General features: G+C 38.6%; 1 long non-coding RNA gene across 1 annotated transcript; it reads right to left on the reverse strand.

Annotated features, from left to right (window-relative positions):
• Positions 1–2680: 2680 nt before the first annotated feature.
• LOC130424903 (uncharacterized) lies at positions 2681–10324 on the reverse strand. Its single transcript, XR_008907008.1, has 3 exons — positions 10122–10324; positions 6956–7147; positions 2681–3670 (listed from the first exon to the last, which is right to left on the reverse strand). It is a non-coding gene; the product is annotated as an uncharacterized LOC130424903 (long non-coding RNA).
• Positions 10325–12288: the final 1964 nt, after the last annotated feature.

Genomic DNA, 12288 nt, shown 5'->3' on the forward strand with positions numbered 1-12288 from the left:
CAGAACATATTAGCCGCTGGTGTTTGTGATATTTCTTCAGTATAGGTTTCAGTATATCTGCTGTAATGTTGATTGGTGTATGCATGTTGTTTAAAACGTATAGTGCAATGTATCGGATCCAATTGAAGGCACAGCACTGCTTTTTAATTTTAAACTCTCCACAAATTCAGTGTCGAACTGTGCCTTGTTCATGAAGGAATCCGCAGAGAAATGAAATGAACAAACGCTTCATGTTTTCCCCACATGAGCTGGAACATCTTTAAAATTAACTTTAACCCCACATTACTAATATCGGAATCTGAAGGAAGGTTATGCAGCGACTGTTTTCTTCCCCAACCAGGGGTGGCACAATATTTAGCTATCTTTAACGGCATGTTTGTTTATTCTTAACTCGCTCTATTTGGTTCCACACCACCTGGAGCAGGACAGGAAAAAGAGAACTGCGTCGGGCTGAAACTAGCAAAAACACTTGCGCTGTGCCTTGTGCTGCCGGGTGTACGATAAGGCCCTGGGTCTTTCAACAGGACAACGCTGCACAGCGTTGGCCCACCATCTTGTTTCCTTGTTACCTTCTGAAGGATTTAATCATTTAATTAGTTACGTAATTACATTTAATCATTTAATTAGTTTTGTCTTATATAGAGGTGAAGTCATAATATTGTGAGTGTTTTAATACATACATTTGATACCCAAGCTATGTGCTGATATTGAAGTGCTTGCAACAAATGAATGTGAGTTTGTGGGGGAGAAAAGGCATCTTTGGCAACAGTTGTTTAGGGGGTTGGGGGAGGTATTTGGAATGTTGTTTCAGAAGTGTTTTACAGGAACGAGATAAGGCAGAAGCTGGTGATTGGTGGAGGCAAGGGGGATCCTGGCCCCCCGGCAGAAGAGAGATCGGTGTGAAATAACAATAAATGCTGTGAATATGTGCTGTGGGGGTTGTTGTTCCTGGGAAGGACAGAGGAGTGTTGTCCAGCAACCCAGCGCGCTGTATTTTTGTTAATCTGATTAATAAACCTCAGTTTGATTAGAAATCCCCTCTCTCCAATTTTTGGACATGCAGGACATTTTTTAAAGTCCAACAAACCTTCCCAGTAGTGTTTCATTACCCACCCGTGCCCCTTGTTAATTATCCTTTGTCAGTCTCATTTTAAAACATCGTGTTCATTGTCCTGTGCTCGTTTATTGTACCATGTACCCTGTTTCCTGTTTGCTTCGTATCGTATCGTATCGTATTTTCCCACAAGAATTGGTAACGAAGTTACGCACACTGACCCGCGCGGCATAACGCAAACGGTAAATTGAGACGATGTCAAAAATGAGTTCTGTGTGGGGGTCCTTTAATAAAATGAATGAGAATAAAGTGCAGTGCAAACTCTGTAATGCAAAGCTGGCTTATCATGGATCAACAACTACGATGCACAATCATTTGAGGGCGAAGCATCCAGCAGATCCATCCACAGGAGGTCAGCAATCAGTTGCTAGTTTTTTTTGGTCAGACCAACCAATTTGGATGCCCGACGGGCGGAGCAAATAACGGCTCTAACTAGCAAGATGATCGCTAAGGATGTGCTTCCGTTCGGCTTTTTTGAAGGAGAGGGTTTTAAAAAATTTATGGAGTATGTACTGCACGAGTTTACTGTTAGTCTAGAAAAACGATCACTGCCAGAATGTGTAATTTGGTTAATATGTTTTAACGCGTTTTAAGTTTGGTCTAAAATCTTTATGGCTTTAATATATTTTCTTTGATCAATCACACTGTTTTAGTTGGTATAAATGTGCATGCTCATATTTTACAACGAAATGTCCTAGCATTATGAGCGGTTGATGCCCATTGACGTACAGTTAATAAGTGCCGTCATTCGGTTGTTAATATATTAATGTTTCAGCACGTTATTTTAGCTTGATGTAAGATTGCCTATTCCATAATACATAAAGCAGTGTGCCGTCATACGGATTTAAAGCGTAAATGTTCTATCACTCATTCAGTTTGTGTGTGTGTAATACTGTAAATGCGTCCATGTGGGGGAGGGGTGCGAATTTCGAATAATTTTCGAATAGTTCTCATCGACCTTCGAATATAATTTTTGCTTTAAATGCTCATCCCTAGGTGTTTCGACTTGTTTTGATTTAGTTTTTGCCCCCTCGTGGTAAGTCTTTTCATTCTTGTCGTTTTATATATTATTTATTCTTGTCTTTGTCACCCCCCATCGTGGGCTTTTATTTTGTTCCTGTTTTGAGTTTAAATTAACCTTTGTTTACCCATCATCACCGTCAGCCTGCATCTGGATCTGCAACCCCGTCACTAACGAGTCATCACATCTCAACCGCAGAATGATTGACAGGTCTCCCTATCCCAGACCCGATTGGTTAAACTTAACCAATAAGGGCTTTGTGGATAAATAATGTGCTTATGACTGTACTATACATTATTTCCGAACGTTTTGACATAACGTGACTAAATAATAGCAAAGAAAAGGTTCTTAATTATATAAGCAGCTCAGTAAAACAGTCAAATGTTTTTTCTCCAGACTAATCCCGTTCAAAAGAAGCCCAATTGGGCGGGAACCCACCGCATCTGGCAACACTGGAAGCTATTTTTTCCCCACGCTGACTTCGTCCCTCCAGCTATGAGAAGACACCGACCAAGTCTATAAAGAATTAAGCTTATCATTTTCGGTTACATTTCAGGATTTTATTGTGCCGTAAACTTCAAGAACATTAGTTAATTCAAATTTTTTTTTTGATTTACATGAACCACTTTAAATTCTCAACTATACCTTGACTAACATGGAAACGTAAATTAGCAGTACAGAAGTATTATGGTGTTAAGCAATGAATTGATCAACATTCTTGTTTACAATTGTTAACTTAATTTTAGACAATGAGATGTCACTAAAAACAAAAACATAGTAATATAAATATTTCATCAGAATATAAAAACTCTCTCATAATTTACCTACCATCAATACATTCTTTGACTTTACACATATAATTGAGAGCAGTAAGTCCAAAAATGGCTGCGTGTTTATAATGTTATATCTCATTGAATATGTGCTGTCCATTCGCCAAATAAAACCTGATGTTTTCTCACACAAAGATATGATTTTGCTTTAGAATAAATGTATTAACCCATTTAAGTCATTTTAAATACATTAATATGTTTTTTGCAGTTTCACCATTGAACCCTGTGTGCAAAAATAACATGCCAACATTTTAACATGAAATTATTAATTTGTGTTTAACCAAAGAAAGGAAGTTATATACATCTAGGATGTAATACCAGTGGGTAAACTATGAGAGAGTTTTCATATTTGGTTGAACCACTTCTTTAAATGAACATTTTCATTAACTCTGTATTTATAAACTGAACATTTTCATTAACTCTGTATTTATAAACTTAAAACATTTATAAACTTAAAAACAGTAAAATTGTAATCTTCAAATTAAGAAATAAAATATTCTAGTAAAAACAAAACATGTAACAGTAGACAGCCTTATTCTTCAGCATCAGAAAACTGGTCAGCCACTTTGGCATAAATATAGCGGACCCATTTTACAGGGTGTGTGTGGTGAGCTGCTGGGATGTAGTGGTCTTGGTGGTTTATGTTTGCGCTATTTTGGACATCACACGAAATCATCTCAGTTGTATTCAGTTCATCTCCAGAATCTGCTGAAGCAGAGCAGAAAGCATCTTTAATCAACGGAAAAACAATACTACTACTAATAAAGATATACAGTGCCCTCCACTATTATTGGCACACAAAGAAGGCTGTAGAAATAAATCTGCATTGTTTCTAGTTTTGATCTTTTATTTAAAAATCTACAGAATTGTAGATTTCATTCAAGTTAAACAATTTGTAGTGGGGGAAATATCACATTATGAAAAACATGTTTTTTCTCTAACAAGCCCTGGCCATAATTACCGGCACCCCTAGAAATTCTTAGAAGTAAAATATCTCAAGTATATCCCCATTAATATAAAAAATTTCTGAGCACACCAAGGTGATAGAAACATGATGCTGTCCAGTCATGACTTCTTGTTTCACATGAAAATAACACAAAGCCCAAAACCCCTTAATCATTCATCACAATAGGTAAAAACCAAAGAATATAGTTCTGATGTGTAGCAAAAGATTGTTGAGCTACACAAAATAGGTGGATTTAAAAGGAAATGTTTGAAACTTTTTGAAGTTTGAATAATTAAGAATTTTTAAAGGACTGGAGATGTTGCAAATCTGCCTGAAAGAGAATGCGTGTTTATATTTTCTAAATGCACAGCACAAATACTATTTTCAGTGGCCAATGACTTTTCAAAGATCAATGATGGAGAATTGCAGAAATAAGTTGAACTTTATTTTTATTTTATTTTTCTGACACTAAAGTAAAACTGTCCTCCATCAACAAGTTGTTTGGCAAAAAGAAACTCTATATTAATCTAACATACTGGAACTTCAACCAGGACTGGGTTCTATGTCCATATGAAATGAAAACGTCTCGTTACGTCTGTAACCTTCGTTCCCTGATGGAGGTTTTATTTTGAGAACCTATCATCTCCGACATAAAACTAAAATGCCAATGGGCTTTGGCGAATGGCCCACCCACACCAGTCCTGGAGGAACCTGGAGGTGCTCCTTGCAGCGGATCAGCAAAGCGTTGTGGCATGAAGACACAACGTCTCGTTCCCTCCATCATGGAACGAAGCTTACAGACGTAACAGAGACGTAACCCAGACATTCCCCTTCAGTCGGTCTCTCGACGTTGTGTTGAGAGACAGACTGGGGACCTATCTCAACACGCCACAGCGCTGAGCCGTATTACGACCTCAAGCTGAGCGACACTGACTAGCCTAGCGAGTCACAAGTGAGCGTTGCAGCGAGACGTAACCTTTCTAGTGAAATAGTAGTGGACATACTGTGAAGCCTGTACTGACAGTCATCACGGACAGGGCGTTCGCCTTGTAAGTGAGGCGCGGTCCGGAGCCCTCGCACTGGGGAAAACACTGCTCTCCTCTTGTTACGGAGACCACATCCTGCCATACGGGAGGTGACATGTGGAGAATCTGACATGGTCTCCCGAAGGAGATCACATGCAAAAAAAAGTCCGGCCGTGGGGGGCCAGAACCCAGGTGGGTGTGCCACCGGAGGGGAGGTCACAGATTCGCCAACAGGGGAATCAGGAGTGAGGAAATCAACACACAGGACTACCCAACGGGGGAGTCACTATGTATGGGGCAATAGTCCTAGTATAGGGGTCCACCTGAGTAGGGGCGACTCTACCTATTACTGGACTTGGTTCCAACAGACCGCTCAGCCTGTGCTGTTACCAAATTGCTTAGTGATGGATGGAATGCCTATACTTCACCCAATGGGGGAAAGTAGGGAGGCTATATAGCGCACCGTACTTGCATTAAGAGGGAAGAAGGCGCTTTCGCAGGCGTACGCCCAGGCCATATGCCTGTCCTACACGGTAGGGTGTAAGACACTGGTTCCACTTGGAGGTTGTGAAACCTCGCGAAGGTACTGGGCGTAGCCCATCCCGCAGCTACATTGTCTGCCAAAAAGGCGCCTTTGGCCAGTGCCCACTAGGGGGCCCAACTCCAGTGGAGTAAGCTCTCACTGCCAGTGGGCACGGTGACCTGGGATTGGTACACAAAGGAATGGCGTCCACAATCCAATGCGCCCACCTCTGTTTGATGATAGGTTCTTAGAATCAAACCCCAGTCTGTCTCTTAACACAACATCGAGAGACCGACTGAATGGGAAAGAGTTTTATTGGCAGCAATAACACAAGATAGGTTTGGTGCACACAAGAATAAAAAAGTGCCCCATGTCCAAAATTAAATCTACCGCCAGATATTCGTTGTTGGGGACCTACTTTTATAGTCTAGGATTCTAGACATATTTTTCAGATACGTGAAATCATATATTATATCAAATACCAACAGATATAAAACTCAAACCTAACTTTCTCTTATAGAAATATTATAATAGGTCTTGGTTAGCTCTTTAGTCAGCCCGTTGGTTCAAAATAAAGTCAACCAAAAATGGGTCACTGAACACTAAATCAAGATCCTGCCATAGCCATCCCAGTTCCCTGACCTGAACCCTGTAGAAAATATTGGGATGAACTGAAGAAGAGGGAGCAACAACATTTGAAGGATCTGGAGAAATTCTTTATGGAGGAATGGACTCGGGTGACTAAGTGTATTCTCAAACCTCATCAGACTGAAAAGAAAACTCTCAGAGCTGTTTTTCTTATAAATTGAGGTTGCGGAGTTTAATAAATACAAGGGAGCCAATAATTGTGTCAAACACGTATGGAAGATCAAAACGAGAAACAATGCAGATTTATTTTTACAGCCTTCTTTGCTCATGTTCACCAAGGGTGCCAATAATAGTGGAGGGCACAGTAAATGGTTTGTTCTAAACTTCTCAGAAGTTTATAGTGATAGTTACCGAAGTGATAGTTACCGTTTTTTTAAATTCTGTCATTATTTCCCCCTCTTGTCTTTTCAAAGCTTTATGACTTTCTTATTTTAAGATATTTTGAAGAATGTTGTTAACAGAACACTACTGGCCCCATTCACTTCTATTGTATGGACACAAAACCAATGCAAGTGATTAGGTGGCTGTTAACAAAATTCTTAAAAATATCTTTTGTGTTCTGTGGAAGAATGTCAGTCATACAGGCTTGAAATGACAAGAGGGTGAGTAAATGATGACAGAATTTTTATTTTTGGGTGAACTTTTACTTTAATTGTGACCTTGCACCACAAAACCAGTCATAAGTAGCACTGGTCAATTTGTAACAACAATACATTGTATGGGTCAAATGATGTATAACGATGTATAAATCTCATTAAAGAAATTTAACCTTATGACTGGTTTTGTGGCCCAGGGTCACAATTAATAAATGCATAAATGTACTTATTTTTTCTCTGTAAATAAATTACCATAAGGGGGTTGGTCTTTAAATTCATTGGAGCGTGCACACTCCTCTATCTCCTTTTCCCAGTTTTCGTTCTCTTCAGGATGCTGTGATCTGAAATTGTTGTCATTCCTCCGAGGGTTTTGTTGATTTTTTTTTAACTTGTGTCTCCGTTTCATCTTATGGAACTGGGTTGGATGCATTTCGTCTTTTTCTCCTTGATTAATAAAAGACAATTGAATACTTACTATTAGTTAATATAAATGTACTTATTTGAACTCGAAGGCACACTTGGCTCCGTGGTAAAAAGTGACCAAAGCCTTAAAAATGTAACTTCTTTTTTCAGGAAAATTTATGTAATACACTTTTGTTTAATAATGTTTTTTATTTCATATTTTGTTGAAATTTTGATGGTACCAGTTAATATTTATGTAATAATTATTACCCATTTTTACACACTGAAAACACTAAAAAGTACTGAAATATATTTTTTAAGAATTTTGTGGCATGTGTAATGGAGTAACCACTAGGTTCCAGTATAGCACTCTATGGAGAAGTCTGTGAATTCCCCAGTTGTTCAGATATGACATTAGCTCAGTTTATTCTCGTCATAGGACCCACCGTAGCCTACGCAGAGCCGGGTTCCCTGCGATAGCCAACTCAACGCGGACCACAAGCGCTGTGATTGGTCTGTTTAAACCCCTCCGTCGGGTCAAAAAACTGTTGGATAATTTTTTTTTTCTCAAACGCATTTCCGAATTAATTATTTATGTGAATTATTTGTTATTCTGTATTTAACATCTAAAGCTGAAACAAAAGTGACTGTTTACTTGCCGCTTTCACTGCTAATGGGCTTTTTCACGCTTCCGGGTTTTTGACTTCCGCATCGTTCGACGTAGGGTAAACAATGTTCTGGTTAAAGCAGTATCAAAGTCTAACAACAGTGGCTGTATAAAATGTCTTCGTATAAATAATGTAAACGCGCTTAATACCTTATTACCCCCTGTTTAAAGTTAAGATTTTAGTTTCTACTGTTTTAGTCTTAATATAAGGTTTGTCCTGTTTATGGGACTGCAACCTGAAGCAGGTACTTATTGATTTTTACTACTGAACTGCATATAATAAATCAAGTGATAATGTTCTCGGTCTCATTTTATGTTTGTCTGGTTAGGCTCTACATTATATTGATAAAATAAACGTTACAGTAAAGGGAGCGCACTGTGCTGGAAAGACATCACCCAATCCCTTCTGTTTGACACGCATCACATTTTCTGTTTCAGAAAATGCCAGTGCTTCTGACATTGTAATTTTTTCTATAATTTAAAATATACAATATCAGACGTTTTACTCATGCATTGGACCATTGCAATGTATTATGTTACGTATGCGTGATTTATTATGTCTGCTCTGTGTCACTATGATGGGGAGTGAATAATTGTTTATGTAGCCTATACAGTATATTTAAATCAACGGACGACCATGATTATTCAGAATAATTTGTATATATTATGTGTAGTATTGAAAGCGACCCATTTTACAATAAGGTCTAATTTATTAATATAGGCTACAGCGCAATGAAAAACTTGACACACCCACCAAACAAGAGAAAACGTATCTAATACCCCGTTGCAAACCGTTTCCAGGAAACATGTCTTTCAACCCGGAAACCATAGCAAAACGTTGCTCAACGTTGACCCCCGATATCATTTTGGCGAGAGTCTGAGGCGGCACAACATTTGACAGAGGCAGGCGCCTCCAAATTCTCTATGGAGGAAAATCCCTGGCAATTCCAGGTGGTGTTTTGTTCAAATGTTTTATGACTTTTGTATCATTTCACTTTGTAGATAAGTTGCACATTGTTACTTTCGACCCCATCAGTATGGACCAATTTAATTGAACTCACTATGACGTTGTTCATATGTAACTGCAAACACCTCATGTCTTTTATCTTTGCACAAAAATATTAAATTACATTTCATTTTAAATTTCAGTTTAATCACACTTTAAAAAATAACCCGATAGTACAAACTTTAATTGTTTCAAATATTTTATGATTGGCAATGTCAATGCATTTTATAAAACGTGTTAGCACTATGAACAATTAAAAAATTAAATTAAATTAAATCTGCATAATCTTATTACATTAGCAAAGGAAAGAAAGTAACAAGTTTACTTTTTTCCGACATGAACTCCTGACATTTAAACCCGATTTACTTTTAAAATGGAAAACTCTGACAAGGCAAACTTCAGGATGTGTAACAGCACTGAATCACCTGTAAATTGATCATAACTGTGACGCATGAAACAAGAACCACAACTTGTAATTAGAAAAAAAGAACAGCTTCAGAAATCTGCTCGAAAACAGTTTTCCGGACCTAGCCGCGGGAAACGATGACGAAATCACGTGATATTCTCCAGCAAGGTCAAAGGTTTAGTGCTGAACGTGACGTCAAAGCTTGGTATGCAAAACTTTCATTCAATACTCAAGGTGGCCCCCTGGTGATGCAAAGGCCCTACCTGCGTAGTCTGCTGCGTTTAGGATGTAAGGTTAGGCTCTAGAGCTAATATGATAAAAGTATTCAAAGTGCCATCTCATTTCGATGAAGCTACTATTTTTAACATTTCAAAATGTAAAATTTTTCGGCCAACAATGACCGAAGAGTCCCAGATGGTAAATAACGTCAAAACGTGAAGACTTAAAAAGCAACTGTTTTTTTACACGTGTTTTGTGTAAGTGTGCTTTATGGTTTTGGCCACAGATGGCAGCATTAAACCGTGTTGAAAATATAATGAGTGACACATTTGTGGAAAAAGCCAATTTGGCCATTAATTGTATAAATTAGGCCTGGTAGGGTCAATAAACATTTATCAAAGGAAAAGTACAGGCGAATACAAAATAACACCGTGAAATAACACATTGATTAATCACGCGATATCCTTGCACAAGCCGCTTACATTCACTTAACATTTAAAACTTCACCTATCGATCTTAAATATTGTACATATTACATTTTAATTGATTACGTAGCTGTAATTTCGTGTACTACTACTTATATTTTATTCGCATCTTAATAACTAAGATGAAAAGTAACAGTGAGTTGTAAGTTAACGTCTACAGTTCCAAAAATGAAACAAACAACATTAGTTTTGCTGGATAAAAAACAGACGTCTACAATGCATAGCCTACCCACCTCAGCTGTATGGGCCGACCGTCGACTTTGTGGAAGTGAATACGCTTCTCAAACTTTAGACATGTGTGCTCCGTTAATGTTGTGAGGCGTTCCTCATCTAGGGGCTGTTCGTTTTATAGGCTCCTTTTTCATTGCGACATCACTGAAAGGATTAATCAGTGTTATTGGCCATTTTCTGTAAAGATAATATTGTGCGTCTTAAAAACAGGGTCATGAATCACTTTAATCACAAATGTTCGAAATTTGTTTTATTGTAACAGATATGTTTATTTAGTTCGTGTTGCAACAGCTCTCTTAAAGGGATAGTTCATCCAAAAATGAAAAATCTGTCAACATTGACTCACCCTTAAGTTGTTTCAAAAATACATTTTATTCCTTCAAACAAACACAAAAAGATATTTGGAAGAATGTTGGCAATTTACAGTTATGAGACATCATCCACAAGTACAGTAGGAAAATAATGTTATATTTTTTTGTTTTGTTGAACACATAATGAGATATTTTAAAGTATTTAGGAAAACAAAGAGTTCTCAGGGCACCTTTCACTGCTATTTAATTCTCCCTAGTATGGTAGTGTCACAATCCAGTGTTTTCCCTGGTGGTTTGGACTATTATTTTGTTTTCCTGTTCCGTCCCATGTTTGTAGTCCTTTGTAGTTTTTCTTGTGAATTAGTTTCCCAAGGTTTTTCATGTTTCCTTTGTTACCCCAGTGTATTTAAGCCCTAGTGTTTCCTTTGTTTGTTGTCAGTCTTTGTTTTATGCTTTGTTCAGTCTGTGGATTACCTTGGTTTGACTTTGTCATTTATTATTTTATAAAATGTTTACTGCATGTGGATCCGCTTCCGGCCTGGTTACTCGCGTTGCAGAAAGACCGACCACTATGGATCAAGCAGTCAGTCTCGTCTCCATGTGGCAGGGTAAGCGCTCCCTTGAGGACTATATTCAGGATTTTTTGGACATTGGTCATTTCTCACATCTCCCGGATTTTGTAATTATTGACTTTTTTGTAATAGATTAAATCAACCACTCAAAGACAAATTGACCCCTGGTGGTCCTCAAGGATCTTTAGCTACATTTTTGGATTTCGCCTTGTTGACAGTTGGGTCCCCATTTACTGTGGGTGAAGTAGAGGAGGAGGTCGCCCCTAAATACATTTTGGGGAGCAGTAAGCTGGCTGAGCCTACGTTGAGGGTGGCCACCCCGGTCATTATGGTCCCCTTACCTGATGGCCACCAGTCCAGAACCACTATATACTGTTGAATAGTGATCATAAAAGAGGCTGATTTTGCTGAAAAAGATTTGTGATATTCTAAAAAAAAGTCCACCCCAATTCTGCTAACATAGCCAGGTAGATTTTGCGTTCTTCCTGGGTTTGGGGAAGGTTTTGACATATGCTATCTCTCTAAACGTCAAAGACGATGATAACTTTTCCAAACGAGATAGCGTTGTTGTCTGGGATCTGAAGTTTTAATATAGACTGTCACGTCACCACATCAACAATTTGACAATTTATTTCTGGGGATGGAAGCATCAAGGCAGCCAAATTCATGTCCTTACCATGGATTATTTCAGTTCCCTTTTTGGAAGACACAGTAACGGCTGCAGGTGAAACGCATGGCCTACCGAAACTATGCACAGAAACGGCAGTGGATAGATTGTATAGAGGGGTAGCAGAAGGCGAGGGGGTGACTTGAAGCAGAGTTTGAAATATAGATGTACGTTGAGGGTGCTGCGAGATCGGAAAAACTGGCAAGTGGTCTGGAATAAGAAGATTTAACAGTCCTTTTTGGCCGGCTGGCTTAGGTTGAGCTAGTGAAGCCAGGGCAGTGGAAGTAGCCCCTGTTGGTGGGTACTTGAAAGGTTGTTGTTGACCGGGATTCCGAGGTCCTCCAGAGTAGCAACTAATGTTGTAGTCGAGACCATCTAAACCCAGACCAAGACCAAAGGGTGTCAAAACCAAGACAAAAACCAAGACTTTGTGAGACCAAGAAAAAATCAAGACCTAGGCAGGCCGGGACCAAGTCAAGACCAAGACCAACAATCCTAAAATTCATATAAAAGATCCACATAACACTAAAACGCCATAATTACAAAATTGTGCATTCTGATCATTCTTATTTAATTAGTAGGAATATGTGTGTTGCTGGGGGGGGGCACGGTGGCTTAG

Source organism: Triplophysa dalaica, chromosome 6, assembly GCF_015846415.1.
Source record: "Triplophysa dalaica isolate WHDGS20190420 chromosome 6, ASM1584641v1, whole genome shotgun sequence".
In the NCBI taxonomy this organism is placed as follows: domain Eukaryota; kingdom Metazoa; phylum Chordata; class Actinopteri; order Cypriniformes; family Nemacheilidae; genus Triplophysa; species Triplophysa dalaica.